At 38.5% G+C, this 14,094-nt stretch overlaps 1 pseudogene; it reads left to right on the forward strand.

Moving 5' to 3' along the window:
• Positions 1-4,147: 4,147 nt before the first annotated feature.
• On the forward strand, positions 4,148-6,515 carry LOC147608028 (uncharacterized; annotated as a pseudogene).
• The last annotated feature ends 7,579 nt before the right edge of the window (positions 6,516-14,094 follow it).

Raw genomic sequence — 14,094 nt, forward strand, 5'->3', positions numbered from 1 at the left:
GTCATAGAACATTCCACTTGTTCTTTACGTTCATAACATCTATTTTGCAATGCAATGTAACTTAAGTTATCTAATGTTATATCTTTAAGTCCATCTCTCTAATGCCAATCATGATTATGGGCCCCAAGTTTGATTCTCTAGAAGAGCATCAATCTCTTCATCCATCATGACTTTGTATAGCATCCTCAAACCTTTTTGGTTCTTCCAATTATGTCACCTTAGTTATCATATAAGCATAATGTTTAACCATAAAAGAGTTATAGATCAACCTTTAAATCGGATGTCTTACCTTTATAGACCTTCAAGGTTGAATTTCTTCAACATCTTCACTTGATTGATTTGAGGGATCACTTCTTGAGTACCACTAGTTCTTGGCTCACTAACAAAGATGGAAGGCTGTAATCTTCTTAGCGGTCTATAATGTGATCTTTCTAAGTAGGTGAGCTGGCAAGATAAGTACGGCATAACTTAGTTGGACTAGGTAGGTGTAGTCCAGCTATAGAATCATTAGCAAAGATCCATCATGTCAGCTACCAAACATGCCAGTGGTGTAAATGTGGAATGATCACCCAAGCACGTCATGAGTGTCAGCTCATGTGTTGAGCTGGACATCTCAAACCTCCCCCTCAGGCTCAACTCCATCTCCAAGACTCCAAGCATAGAATCTACAAAGCTTCTTTGCTTTCAAGGCCTTGGTGAAAATGTCACCTACTTGTTGTTGCTTCTCTATGCTAACGTACATGAGATCAACATCTCCTACCAAGACCTTCTCTCTGATGAAGTGATAATGGATCTCTATGTGTTTGGTCCGTGCATAAAACATTAGGTTCCTGGCCAACTGTATGCTACTAAGGTTGTCGCATAGATGACAACCTACCTGTCCACATATAGCCCTAAGTCTCCAAGTAGTTTACGTAACCAAGCTACCTCGCATGCTACCATTGTAGCACCCCTATACTCTGCCTCTGTAATTGACAAGGCAATTGTAGCACCTCTGTACTCTGCCTCTGTAATTGACAAGGCAATTGTCGGTGGGCTGCTTCTTGCTACTCCATGTAATAGCACCACTCCCAAAGGAAAACATAATCCCACTAGTAGATCTTTTGTCCAAGATGCTATCAGCCCAATCAGTATCAATGTATCCATACACCTGCAACTATATATACCAACTTCATAGAAGAGGCCATAATCCACTGTGAACCTCACGTAGGGTAGTGTGCACCTCACACTATCCAAATGCAGCTTCCAAGGAACCTACATAAATTGGCTCTCCAATCCAACTGTGTAGAACTTCATGTCTGGCCTGGTGATCGTCATGTAAATCAAGCTGCCCATACTATATTCCTGAACATAGTGGCATCCTCCAAAATCTCACATGTGTTTACACTCAGCTTGCCATTCTGATCCAATGGTACAAAAATGAACTTACAACTATCCATACTATATTTGGATAACATGTTCAATGCATACTCTCTCTGTGATAGCCATATGCCCTCAGGCATCTTGATGGCCTCAATGCCAAGAAAGTATCTCAACTCAACCAAATCCTTCATGTCAAACTTCTTCTTGAGGAGACCCTTTGCATTCTCAACTTCCTCTTCATTGTCACCCCCAACAATCAAGTCCACATAGATGGTGATGACCACAATACCCTTTATCACACTTTCACCATCTCTCACGGTTGCCATCTTGGCAACAGGGCTGAACGTGTCCTCACTACTCTTAGGCGACAAAGGCACCAAATCCCATGTCTTATTTGCATCCAATGTAGCCATTTCTTCATCCATGGCTTTCTCCCAATATTCATGCCTCAATAGCATTCTCAAAAATATGGGTTTAACCTCTTGCATAATGGTGAGCTACATAACCTTTTCCATGTATGCATAATGGTGAGCTACATAACCAACAAACATTAATCTTTGAACAGGGTTTTTAATCCTACCCGACCTACATGGTCTTGGATCTCTCCTTGGATCTCTCCTTGGTGTTTTTACGGATGCATTAGCCTTCCTTACACCAGGTGTCCTGATATCTAGAATCCCAAACACCTCATCAAGAATCTGCTATTCATGAGCCACTATACTCTCCATCAATATATGAATGTCCTATTGAAATGTCAGACATGCCAAGAGACTCATCAACCTTCTCTTTACCTTTATGTGAATGTGCAAGATTGATTTTCTGATACAACCTGCCACTCCATGGTCTATCAATAGACCCATTACTAGAGGACTCTCTCGGTTCACTCAATGACTATGATTGCTGACCTATATTTTGTATAACCACCTGCTCCTATGCATCAGCTCCAATTGAGTCTTTTACATCAACATACCAACTGCTCATCTCATCAAAGATAGCATCCTTGCTCACTCTCATCTCACATGTGGCGGGATTATAACATCTATATCCCTTTTGCTCAAGGGAGTTCCCAATGAACACACATTTTTCAGCCTTTGGATCCAACTTGCTGTGTAGCTCATCACAAATGTGTACATATACAATGTATCCAAACACTTTCAAGTGTGACAAATCTGGCTTTTTTCCAATATACTTCTCCTCTGGAGTCACACCATGCACTGCCCCACTTCTATGGTCCTACTCATAATGTAAACTATAGTTGCAAAACAACTGCTTCATCCCAATAATGGTGATACATGCTCTTCTCATCAATGCATGAGCAACCTCTGCAATGTGCCTATTCTTCCTTCTTAGCAACACCATTTTGCTCCATAGTGTACTTGCATGTGAATTGCCTCTAAATTCCCTACTTTCTCAAGTACTCATTGAACACATTGGAGACCCCTCCATCTGACCTTAGGCACTTAACTTGCAAACCTGTTTGCATTTAAACCAACATTCTGAAATTCTGAAAGTGAGTAAACACTTCACTTTTTTCTTTTATTAAATAGACCCACACCTTCAAATGAAAGATACATAGTAACAACATCCTCCCATTGATGAAACCTTTGTCAACCCCCATACATCTAAGTGCACCACATCAAGTACTCTCTTACTTACATTCTTATCACGTGGAAATATATTCTTTGTTTTCTTTCCAAACTGACATGCTTCACATACTTTATGCATTTCATCCACCATAAACTTTGACAAACCTATAACAATTTCTGAATTCTACATAGAATTCAATTGCTACTCATTCACATGACTCATTAAGAGAAATGTGGACTCAATTTTGGGCCCTGTAAGAAGTGCCAACTCAGCTTAGAGAGAGAAAACAAAAAAGTTTTAAAACATATCCAAATTTGCAATTCGGCTCATTTTTTTACTATTATAATTAAAATATATATATACTTTTAATGAGGGTTCATCATGAGGCGGCATTCTTTGTGGAATGTATGTAAAACTTGTCAAAACAAAGATTTCACAGATTTGAGGTAGTTATGCATTTAATAGATTCAAGGAAAGCTTTAATCATCATCTCGACATGGGGGTTTTCCTACTGAAACTTAAAAAAAACGTCCTTACTAATCGAGTTAATTATTAATTCAATTCTTTAATATGTTTTATGATGACAAAAAATACTAGCTTTGCAAATGAGAACATTAATCCAAATTTGGGGATTCCAATTAATCCACCTTCAACAACACATGGAGACACTCAAATTCTCAGTATAACAGTAATAGAAATGGTGCATGTAAAAGAACATATGATACTTACCATCTTCATGTGGACATACAATCTGAGTACTAGCCTTTGAAGAAACAAAATAAGAGATTTTTTTGATTTTATGAGAAAAAAGAGCAATGGAGAGTGTCATTTGGACTTGTGGACCAATGGGTCAATGTATCCCAAGGATACATTTACAAATGCACCACCTCCATTTTACAACATTACAAACCTACTACATTTCACGGGTGATGGTAGACAAGGTTTGTTGGGTTATGCCCAACACTTGGAAACAAAAGCGATGGTTGCAAGACAACAAAGGGATTTTCTACAGGTAGAGAACACTAAAATAAAAAAACTAAATGGGTTGTATCCAGAGAAGCTTATGGCAAACAAAGAAACAATTCAAGACTTGGAGAAAAAGATTAATGCTTTAAGGAGAAAGAACACAGCACTAGGGCCACATAAAAGAAGAAGGCAACTTTGCAACATAGAGAAAATGAAAGTTGGAAGTGGAGGGATGAAGAAGCGAGTACAGGCTATAAGGTAATGTCAACTCTTGTTTCATATATATTTCTCTTTTTAGATTAGGTTCTTTGTTTGAAACTAGACATAAGTAATCGGATTTGATATTATTCTATTTTTAGATCTTTACTTCATCTAGAGTCCAAGGTACATTTCGAAGCTAGAGTGTATTACAGTCATTTGGTACCAAAAGGAATAGTGGAAGATATGCTATATCAAAAGAAGTTTCAAAAAATCAATGAGAAGCATGTGTCTTCTTTTATGAACAAGAACCAGCTCGATGCAACTCAGGTGCAAGCAATGCTGGATGAGACTGGCATCTCTCAGAAAGCATATAGTATACTGTTTAAGGCACTAGCAAAGAAATGTCAAATTAAAAAGCATAAAGGTTCGTTACTTCCAAAACCAATGCAAGTAAAGTCTGCACGCCAACATGTGAACTCAGAGGTGTTTGAGAAGCTTGGTTCACCAGTACATATTGAAGCAACATTCATTTGCTAAAGACAGAGAGGTACTCTTTAACCAGCACAACAATATTTTCTTTGAATCTTGAAGCTTTTCAAAGGTACGGGGTTCAGTTCTTTGATATTAGTCAAGAATAATGTGAAGGAGTTTTAAAATTTGTTTTGAAACTGGATGAGTGTGAGATTTTAAAGAACAAAAAAATGGAGAGGGTTACTATCACTCTAATGAAAAGGGCCTTATACACATCAATCACAAAAGATGATGCAAGATATTTCAGTGTTCAATCAGAGAATAACATATTGCCACTTGGATCTTTTGAGGTATCTTCTTTATCATTGAATATGACTGTGTATTACGTTGAAATAATTTAAACACGAAACTTGTATTAAACATGAGCTTCTTCTTAATGACACAGGTGAATAGAGAAGACTTTGAAATTTTACATTGGGTATTTCATCAAACTATAATTCCATCATTGATTAGTGAGCAAAGAAATGGAAGGGCCCTTCATGTGCCTGTGTTCGGTGACTATAAAGTGGAATGGCACATGGCAGGTAATTTGAAGACTCTAAAATGCATGTATAACATAAGCAAAGGTACAAATGCAAAGAGTCCATGTCTATATTGCATGTCAATTGCCAAGACTTCAGATCCTGTACTATGGAACAAAGCTCCTTACAGGCATTTAAAAATAAAGATTTCAAAGCAGTGCTTGATATTCCTCTATCCAGAGTGTACAATTGCACATTGCATGCACTATGTAGAATTGTAGAGAAGCTGGTGTATTTGTACATATGTTTTGCATGGACGTTAAAGCCTAAAAAAGAATCTTTAAAAGAAATCAAAGCAATAGAAAAAGTGCTATCAGACATTGGCTTGCATGGGGGGCATGTTAAAATTCAGGAGGATGACAAACGGTCACAAGGGGGCAGCAAAGTACCAAAAAAACCATCAATAGGTGGTGTGAAAGCTAAAAGATTTTTGTCATACTGCCTCAAAGACTGCCGAGAATAAAAACAAAAAAAGACGTTTAATCGATGAAAAGATCTACATAATGCAGTCAAGGGGACATTGGAAATGAAGGTTCAATCCAAAATCGAAAGGCAGATGTATGGATTTCACTCAACAAGATCTTTGCATTCATGGAGAAAAAGAGCTGGAGCAATAGTGAGATAAAATTATTTGAAAACATATTAGAGACTTGGAGGAGGAAGGCATTCATTGTAGGATGGAGTGATCAACATGTAACTCATTACATGATGGTAAGAACTTTAAAAATTGCTGCAATCTCAATACTATGAGACCAACTAATACATACATCTGATTTTTTTCTGTTTTGTCATTGATTGCAACATATACTATTTAATCATACACCATATTTCGCAAAGACATACGGTTCATTGTCAATATGGTCAAATCAAGGCATGGAGAAGTCACCTTACATGGCAAGAACATGTTACTTTAAGCACACTAGACATAGTGGAGGCAAGAATCGAGCCAATAGTCTTTTAGAGTTACATCAATGGACTTACAGGAAATTGATTCACAAAGCAAAACAAAAAGACACATTCAAGTCCTCATCATTGACACGTGCAATACAATTGATTAATAAAGAAAAGCGACAAGGCGCTTGGAATCAATCAACTGCTGAGAGAGTGCCATCAAGTTGTGGCGTCGCTCAAGAGTCGGGGTTGGGAGAAGGTGGTCTAGATGAGGTGGGCTTGATCTTCTTCAGTGGTATTCCTTTTTCATCTTCCTTTTCCTCTTTTTCCTCTTCATCTGCCGGGAGATCTATTTTTGGCATTTGCACCGTTGGAGGCAAAAGTCTCGACCGGCTTTTTCTTGTCCTTATATTAGATATCTTTTTTCATATGGATGAAATGTGTCTAGGTCTGTAATTCCCACTAAAATAGCATCATGCGCTGTATATGATAGGAAGTAGGGGCATCTTAGTGCTTGGCAACCATACCCCTGACCAAACACCCACGCAATGCAAACTGTTTCTCGACAAGCACCACCTTCTCAGCATTTAAAGGCACTTCATGTCCACCACAAAAGCTGGATAGTACTTTGAATGCAAATAAATGGAATTTTGCATTATCTTTTGTGAACTCCTTGTGAAATATAATGATCTGCGTATTAAAATTGTAATCACATGACTCATGTCACTACTTGCTGTTGTCAATTTTAAGCAAGTGTCATAAATTGCACATACCTTTTGATGATTCAAATGTCTTATATATTGAGCGAGAGCAACATCCTTTCGATGACCTGTTGACTTTGAAATGGAAGCTCCGAATGATCTTGAGCCTCCTCTCTTCAGGAAATCATCATCATATATAAAAATACAGTACCAATGTTATATGTTTAATTGACACAATCGACAAAGTCCACGTAAATCAAATTCTTACAGTTTGAAAAATCTTTGGCTCTATTACCTAATGATTTTCATCACCCTCAAGCATGGATCTTGTCCACAAAGGCTCGTGGACTTATTGTCTTCATGCACAATAGGTGCCAAAAATTTGCCCATATCTACCAAACCAAGATGGTCGGCAATTGGGTTTCATATTTCGTAGCTTCATCAAACATCTTCTTTAATATCTCCTTGCCAAGCAGGTACTCGGAGTCCTGGACTGCAGAATCAGCTAGTAGATAATTGTCAACTCCTTTCTCTATCCAACCCATGTCTGCTTCACTAAAATTTGCTAAGGCGGCCAAGCAATAGTCTTCACGAATATTGAAATGTTGCATAATGTATGTTAATAATACATAATCAACTTAGGCTGCCATAGTAAAGCTGGGCAAGGAAGGTAGTGACAACTCCCCCTGTACATTCTCATTAGATTGACTATCTTCCAATGAAATAGGTGTTGCATCGTCGAAGGGGATAAGGGATCCATTAGCCTCAAAGGTTTCCTTTTCGGCCTCTGCCCTCTCCTGTGGTCTAAATCCACCTCTTCCTCAACCCCATCGTCCTCGATTGGCACTTGAGTGCTTGCCAGAGTCACTGTCTCGAGCTTTGAGTCCTTAGTAAGAAAATGCAGAAAACAAAGAAAACCATAACTAAATTGGAGCAGGCAACACTTCTTTGAGTGTATTGGGCATTTCTCCTCTACTCTATTGCTGCAGCTGGGAATCTTTTCAAGACAATGGCTAAGCCTCCTCTTCATGACTTTGTCTATTGCAAAATCAGATGGATGAACATATCGTTCACCATCGGACATAACGATATTGGGCAGAAACAATGTCTTCATACTCCTACTCACAGTAACTGAGAACAATCCTACAAGAATTAATGACATTCTCAAGAGAAAGTTCCTTGTTGAATATTGAAGACAACTCATGCAAACGCTCGTGGGCTTGTGCATTGTACAGGAACATAAACAGCTTTTCTGCACAAGACTCTTCTACCTCGTCATCCGATTCATAGACAATGTCCAACTCTTTTGAAGACATGCCTTAAAAAAACATTTCAGTCAATTAGAATATGAGATGAAGCCTTTATATATTAAATAAAAAACATACAAGCGGCATATTTTGTATTTTAGTTGTATTTTGTAAGCTGAAATAGTCTCTCTTAGAGGCCTGAAAATTGATGGCTTGCCCTAACCTTCAACGTGAAAGCCTATAAACTTACTTGGCATTCATATTTACAGAAAAAATATGAAGGTTTTTGCTTTAGTGAAGGGGGGCTCAAACCGTCTCGCCTCCCCACCTCATCGTGTGTGTGTGTGTGTGTGTGTGTGTGTGTGTGTGTGTGTGTGTGTGTGTGTGTGTGTGTGTGTGTGTGTGTTCCTTTTGAGTGTTTTTGAGAGAGAGAGAGAGAGAGAGAGAGAGAGATGGGCGTACTTACAGAAACAATTGAAAGCTTTAGTTTTCCAAGACGAAGGCGCGATGGCGTTGGCGATGCAGAGGGACGGCAACACAGGTAACTCAACGCAAATGGGGGTCTTATCTTATTACAGAGCCGGTTAGCTTTGAGGATTTCCTATTAGACTTAAACCTAGAAGGATTTTAGCTTGCAAAGAAAATTTATGCAATAGTGTAAATTTCTAAAAATGTATGTCCCAAATCGCTTGATTTGTTGGTTTGAGAAGAGTCCAATGGAAATTTGGGTACGTTTCTCAAAAATATTTTCCCCGAACACTGCTCCCAAGGGAGCTTTGGGACGTTATCGACTCGTACCACATGAGGAGATTTGGGATGTTATCAACTCATACCACTTGTGCAGACATTTAAAAGGTCGGACGCATTAATGACGCGTCAATATGGTATGTACTATGTGCTCAATCCTCTCCTTTCTTGCATGTGTTTATTTTTTTCATCTCTAAGTCTCTGACAAAATAGCAAGAGCCAAACGTCCATCGTCCTCCGAGTCTCCGACTACATCAGCCTCCTCAATGCCCCCCAAACTGAGCCAAACACCATTGGCTTCTACATCCATTGCAGGTATTTCAGAGTTCTTTTAGACCCTCTATTAACGTTTTGCTGTTTGTTTTGTGAATGTTGATAATAGTGTCTGTACAAAGTGCTAAGGGTTTCATTGGGGTCCTTCTAGTCCCATATCGCTTAATACTTATCCCCTTGCCTCACTTTGCCCACAGGTCTAGTACCAAAAGCGATTAGCAAGTCTCTTAGTACTACCCTCTTGTGGAATGTTGCCCATGGGTTTAAACCCCGTAGGCACAAACCCTGCACAATGTTGGTCATGGGGTCAGTATAAAGTGATTAATAGGCTTGTGAATTTATGTTTAATTGATTCTCACTTGGTATCGACCCCACTATGATATCTTGTGTGGTCATGGGGTCAGTACCAAACGATTCAAAGGCCTATGAGTTTTTATCTGTGCATATCGCTTGGTACCGACCTCACTGTGATAACGTTGGTCATGGGGTCAGTACCAAGCGATTCTAAGCCCTCTGGAATCCTATTTGTTTCATATCGCTTATTGCCAACCCCATTGTCATAATGTTTTTCATGGGGTCAATACCAAGCAATCCAAAGGAGTAATGGAGTATTGGCATGTGGTGGCAAGCATCTGCATTAATATGTCTTCAAGAAATCAGTGAGAGGACTAGATCATCGAGTTTTTTGAAGATGCTTACTTTCTCACTACTCATGGCCATAGGCTGACAATAATGCCGAGGGATTTTTATACCCTTCGTTGATTGCGATACAGATATGACCAAATGCTTGTTCCTGTTTCTATAAGCAATCCTCGAATGCGACATATCCTTACAGTCCCCCCCCCCTCCATCCTCGTACAAGGCCATCTGAGAGCTCCCGTGCTCCTCATGACAAGGACACCCGTTCGCAAAGTAGGTTAAGACTAGAACACCCCAGTGATGATGCCCCTCAAGGAGAACCTCACACACAACTAGAATCGGAGGCACAACCATAATCGGAGGACCAACCCCACAACCGACGGAGGCTACTGCAACACAACCACAACCCTCATCTGAAGTTGAATTTGTTGCAGAAGAAGAAAATGCAGACAGGATAGAGAGGGAATCAAGTCTAATTGAAGTAGACAATATCAGAGAATTGAGAGTTTTGGAGGCTGCTACACTGGTTAGAGCCGCATTTTCACTTCGGGGCCAAAGACTTGTCAGGCGTCTGGATGGATTCCATTTTGTTGTTTTGAGGAATGACACAATGGAAATCACAGATAACATTGTCAATATTTTACTATGGTATGTATAGTATATATAATGCATGATGTATATAGTATGATGCATGACTGAGCTGTAAGTACAGTGGACTAATTCTTTGTTCTTTTCATTGTTGCCTTTAGGTATTGTATATTACTACTACCAGAAGAGGTCCAAAACCGTACATATACTGCGGATCCTCTCATTTCCGCGGCATTACAAAATGATAGCTCATCATTTTTTAGCCTTATGTCCTAGTTTGAACCAGTGAACCTCGATTTGGCAAGACTTATTTTCACGACTTACCATGAAGAGTGAGTCTCATGTTAAGTTTTAAATTGACATCAAATATTTGGTAATCTATATGTGTTTTCTTTAATAACACCTATGTCCTCTTTGTTTTTTTAAACCGACACTGGAGTTTGCTTTTGTACAACATTGAGCAAAAACACGTGTTATTTTGCAAACTCTGTTCAACAATATCATGGCTACGTTAGAGAGTAAGTCCCTATTGACATTTCCCTCTTCCACAAACATGTAGATTTATTTAAGCAGGATAAGTTGATGCTTGTTTTTTCGACCTCTCAAATGTGCTCAAAAATTTATATATGCATTGGAACATCTCTTAATGGAGCCGAACCTTGTACAAAACATGAAATATCATAGGATAAGGGTGCCAGTCCAGCCCAAAGATGTCAGCTGTGGATGGAGGACGGCCCTAAATGCCTACCTTTGAATAAAGAAAGTTTTGGATATTCCTGATGTAAGTGATGTTTGTAACGTAGACTTGCATAATCTAACATAGCTATAATGTCCCTAACAAAGCTTTTCTCTGTGTACAGGAAATAATTCTAAACAAATATGCTCCCTCGCACGTAAAACAGTTCAGGACCAAAGCTATACAAAGAATTGAATTATTTTGGCTGTCCACCATGATCGTGCAGAAGAAGAGATCAGGAGGGCAGACGAATTTGCAAGGGAAGCTGCAGAGAGAGTACTTCAGCGAGATGAGGAGCAACAAAGATAAGTCGAAGCACATGTGGCTGCCCTCAATGATTATGACAGGCTCTGCAAGCTGAGGTGGATGAATGGGTGGAATCCAGGAGGCAGGTCGAGATGCATGCGGAGAGGGAAAGAGAAGAAAGACTGTGGGAAGACTGCAAGAGGAGAAAAATCAAAGGCCGCCTCAGTCCCAAGCACAGTCGAGTTCTCAATCATGACGTCGCTTCCGTGCCCCAAAGTCTTCTGATCGACGTCAGCATCATTAGACTTTTATTTACATTTGTAGCATTAACATTAATTTTGTAAGAGACATGACATTGTTTTGTAAGAAAAAAATCTTTCATATATTAAATTGCTTTTGGAGTTACAATGTTTTGATTGTCGTCATTCAACGACTAATCAAGTGAATAGTATGAGAGACAGATTCTTTGCAGAAAGTCATTTTCTCTTTTTGCCTTGGCACCTTAAAAAAGGGATTTTGTTAGTGGTATCTTACATAATGTTCTGCATAGCATACTAAAAGGTGAATGTAAATATAAATGGTTTATTTTTTTAGTATCCATTATAAATGTATAATCTTTTGGCAATTGTTCAATCTCCTCGTATATGTACGATCTTCTCTAATTTGAGAAAGAGATGTTTTCAATAGTGTGTTCAGCATTGTAAGCAATTGCCCTTCCAAATATATCTCCATCACTAGATGCGTATTCTCAGGATCTGACTCCAAATCTTGATCTAATGAAACAAGGTTGCCATTAACATAATGATATCTAGTGTAGTGAAAAGTTGTAACAATGAAGTTTTGAGAGCCAATAATGTACTTGCAAACTATTGACTTCTTCTCCAAAACAAAAATGATGCCTTCTGTCTTTCTCCTGTCCCAACCATTGTCCAAAAAGTCCAGTGCCTTACTTGACTTGCAAATAAACATTATTGAAGTATTTCTTATTTCTTCATCAAAGAAAAAGTCAACAAACACTTTGATAGTAGGCATAAAAATAGTAAGCTTGACATTCTTTGTTGTGGCAATAAATGCCTTAAGAGACTTCTGTATGTTGTGATACAACCTGATCCTATAACTTTCACTAGTTTGTGAAGTTGGCAATGGCCAATCTTTGCTTCCAAATAATGGAAGGGGTAATGGAGTCAAACGACCCCATCCAGAAGACGTGTTTGGTTCAAAGTACTGCATATCATAGAAAAATATGGAGTGGTCTGCAAGATCTCTATGAGTTCTTCCTTTGTAAATTTGTTCTCCTACATATGCATGAAAAGCGTCAAAATCCCACTTATACTCTCCACTGGTTTTGCCAGTCTATCCTATTGGATGGATAAATATCCGCATAAAACCAAAAGATTAGACATTTTTAAAACAACAATTAGACACTTTTAAAACAATAAGGAGACAGGATTGAATGGATAAGCAGCTACATAATAACAATAATTAAACACTTTTAAAATAAAAGAAGCTTTGACTGAGATACTACTCATAGTTCGGACGATATTGTGGAAGACCAAGAGGAAATTCTTTCACCCTCAAGTCTACATGCTGGAAAACATGTTGTATTAGTACCTCTGTCACACGCTTGCTAGAGATTCTCTATCATTAACTACCACTATCTTTTAGCTTATGTGCAAAGATTCGGTAGTATTATTTTATTATTATTTTAAGTTGAGTAAATGTTATTTTCAGATACATTTTGAGCATAATTTTACTCTATTTACTTGAATTCTTACTTTAAAATGCCGAATTTCTCCGTTATACAGAAGCCTCTTCCTCATTGGTTGAGCGCCACTCTCTCTCTCTAAAACTAAAAGGCCCAAAAATGAGCCTATATTTCTCCTAATGAATACATTTATGCCATATATTTACATTGGCTACTACAACACCTACACCTTGTGCAAACATGGCAGCTTTCAGCTAAGTTAGGCATACTTGCATCCAAAGTAAACATTATATCCACTCTTTTGCCCTTTGCAACCAAACAACATTTGTTGTTGAATTCCTCAACATAGCAGCCCTTAAAGTGTACCTGCAAACCCTACTCAACCATCTTCCCAACTGAAACTAAATTCTTTTTCATGTTAGGCACATGAAGTACATCAACCAAGTATCTCATCTTACCATCCTGCATAGCCAATGGCACATTCCAATGTGAGCAATATGATGAGCCGTGTCATCCCTCGTCTCTACATAACCTGGTCTTTCCAAATTTTTAACATCTCTAAACCACTCACCCCAAATTTTTAACATCTCTAAACCACTCACCCCATGACAAGTCATGTGGTTAGAGAGTCCCAAATCCATATACCATACTTCATCACCGTTTGTGGATACATCTATAGTCATTTAATTCAACATGTGTTGCAATAACAAACAATCGCTCACATTTATCGTCAGTGCCTCTTGCAACATTCTATGGCATTCTATGGCAAAGTGACCTAGTTTGCCACAATAAAAGCAATCATTTCAACCTAATATGGATTATTGTCTTTGCTAATTGCCTTAGCCTCTCTTGCTCCCCCTGCCTTAAGAAACTGGCCTCTTTAGCCTTGATTTCCTCGGCCTCTTCCTTTGGCTTTTCCATCACTAGTATATAGAGCATTTTCATCACTCCAATTTTCTTTTAATGAACTTCTCCCAAGTATTTGATCCTCACAATATTGATCATCTCTTTCTTCAACTTCTCATTGCCTTCTATTAGTTCTAAAGGCATGTTTGGCATTATGTTGGCTCTAGTGAGTATATCCCATAAATCATAAGATTGAAGGAATATTTTAATCCTAAATCTCCAAGCCTGTTAGCTGTTCTTTTCAAGT

The sequence above is a fragment of the Cibotium barometz genome, chromosome 54, assembly GCF_041138505.1.
Source record: "Cibotium barometz isolate CiBa-2024 chromosome 54, ASM4113850v1, whole genome shotgun sequence".
Taxonomy (NCBI): Eukaryota; Viridiplantae; Streptophyta; class Polypodiopsida; order Cyatheales; family Cibotiaceae; genus Cibotium; species Cibotium barometz.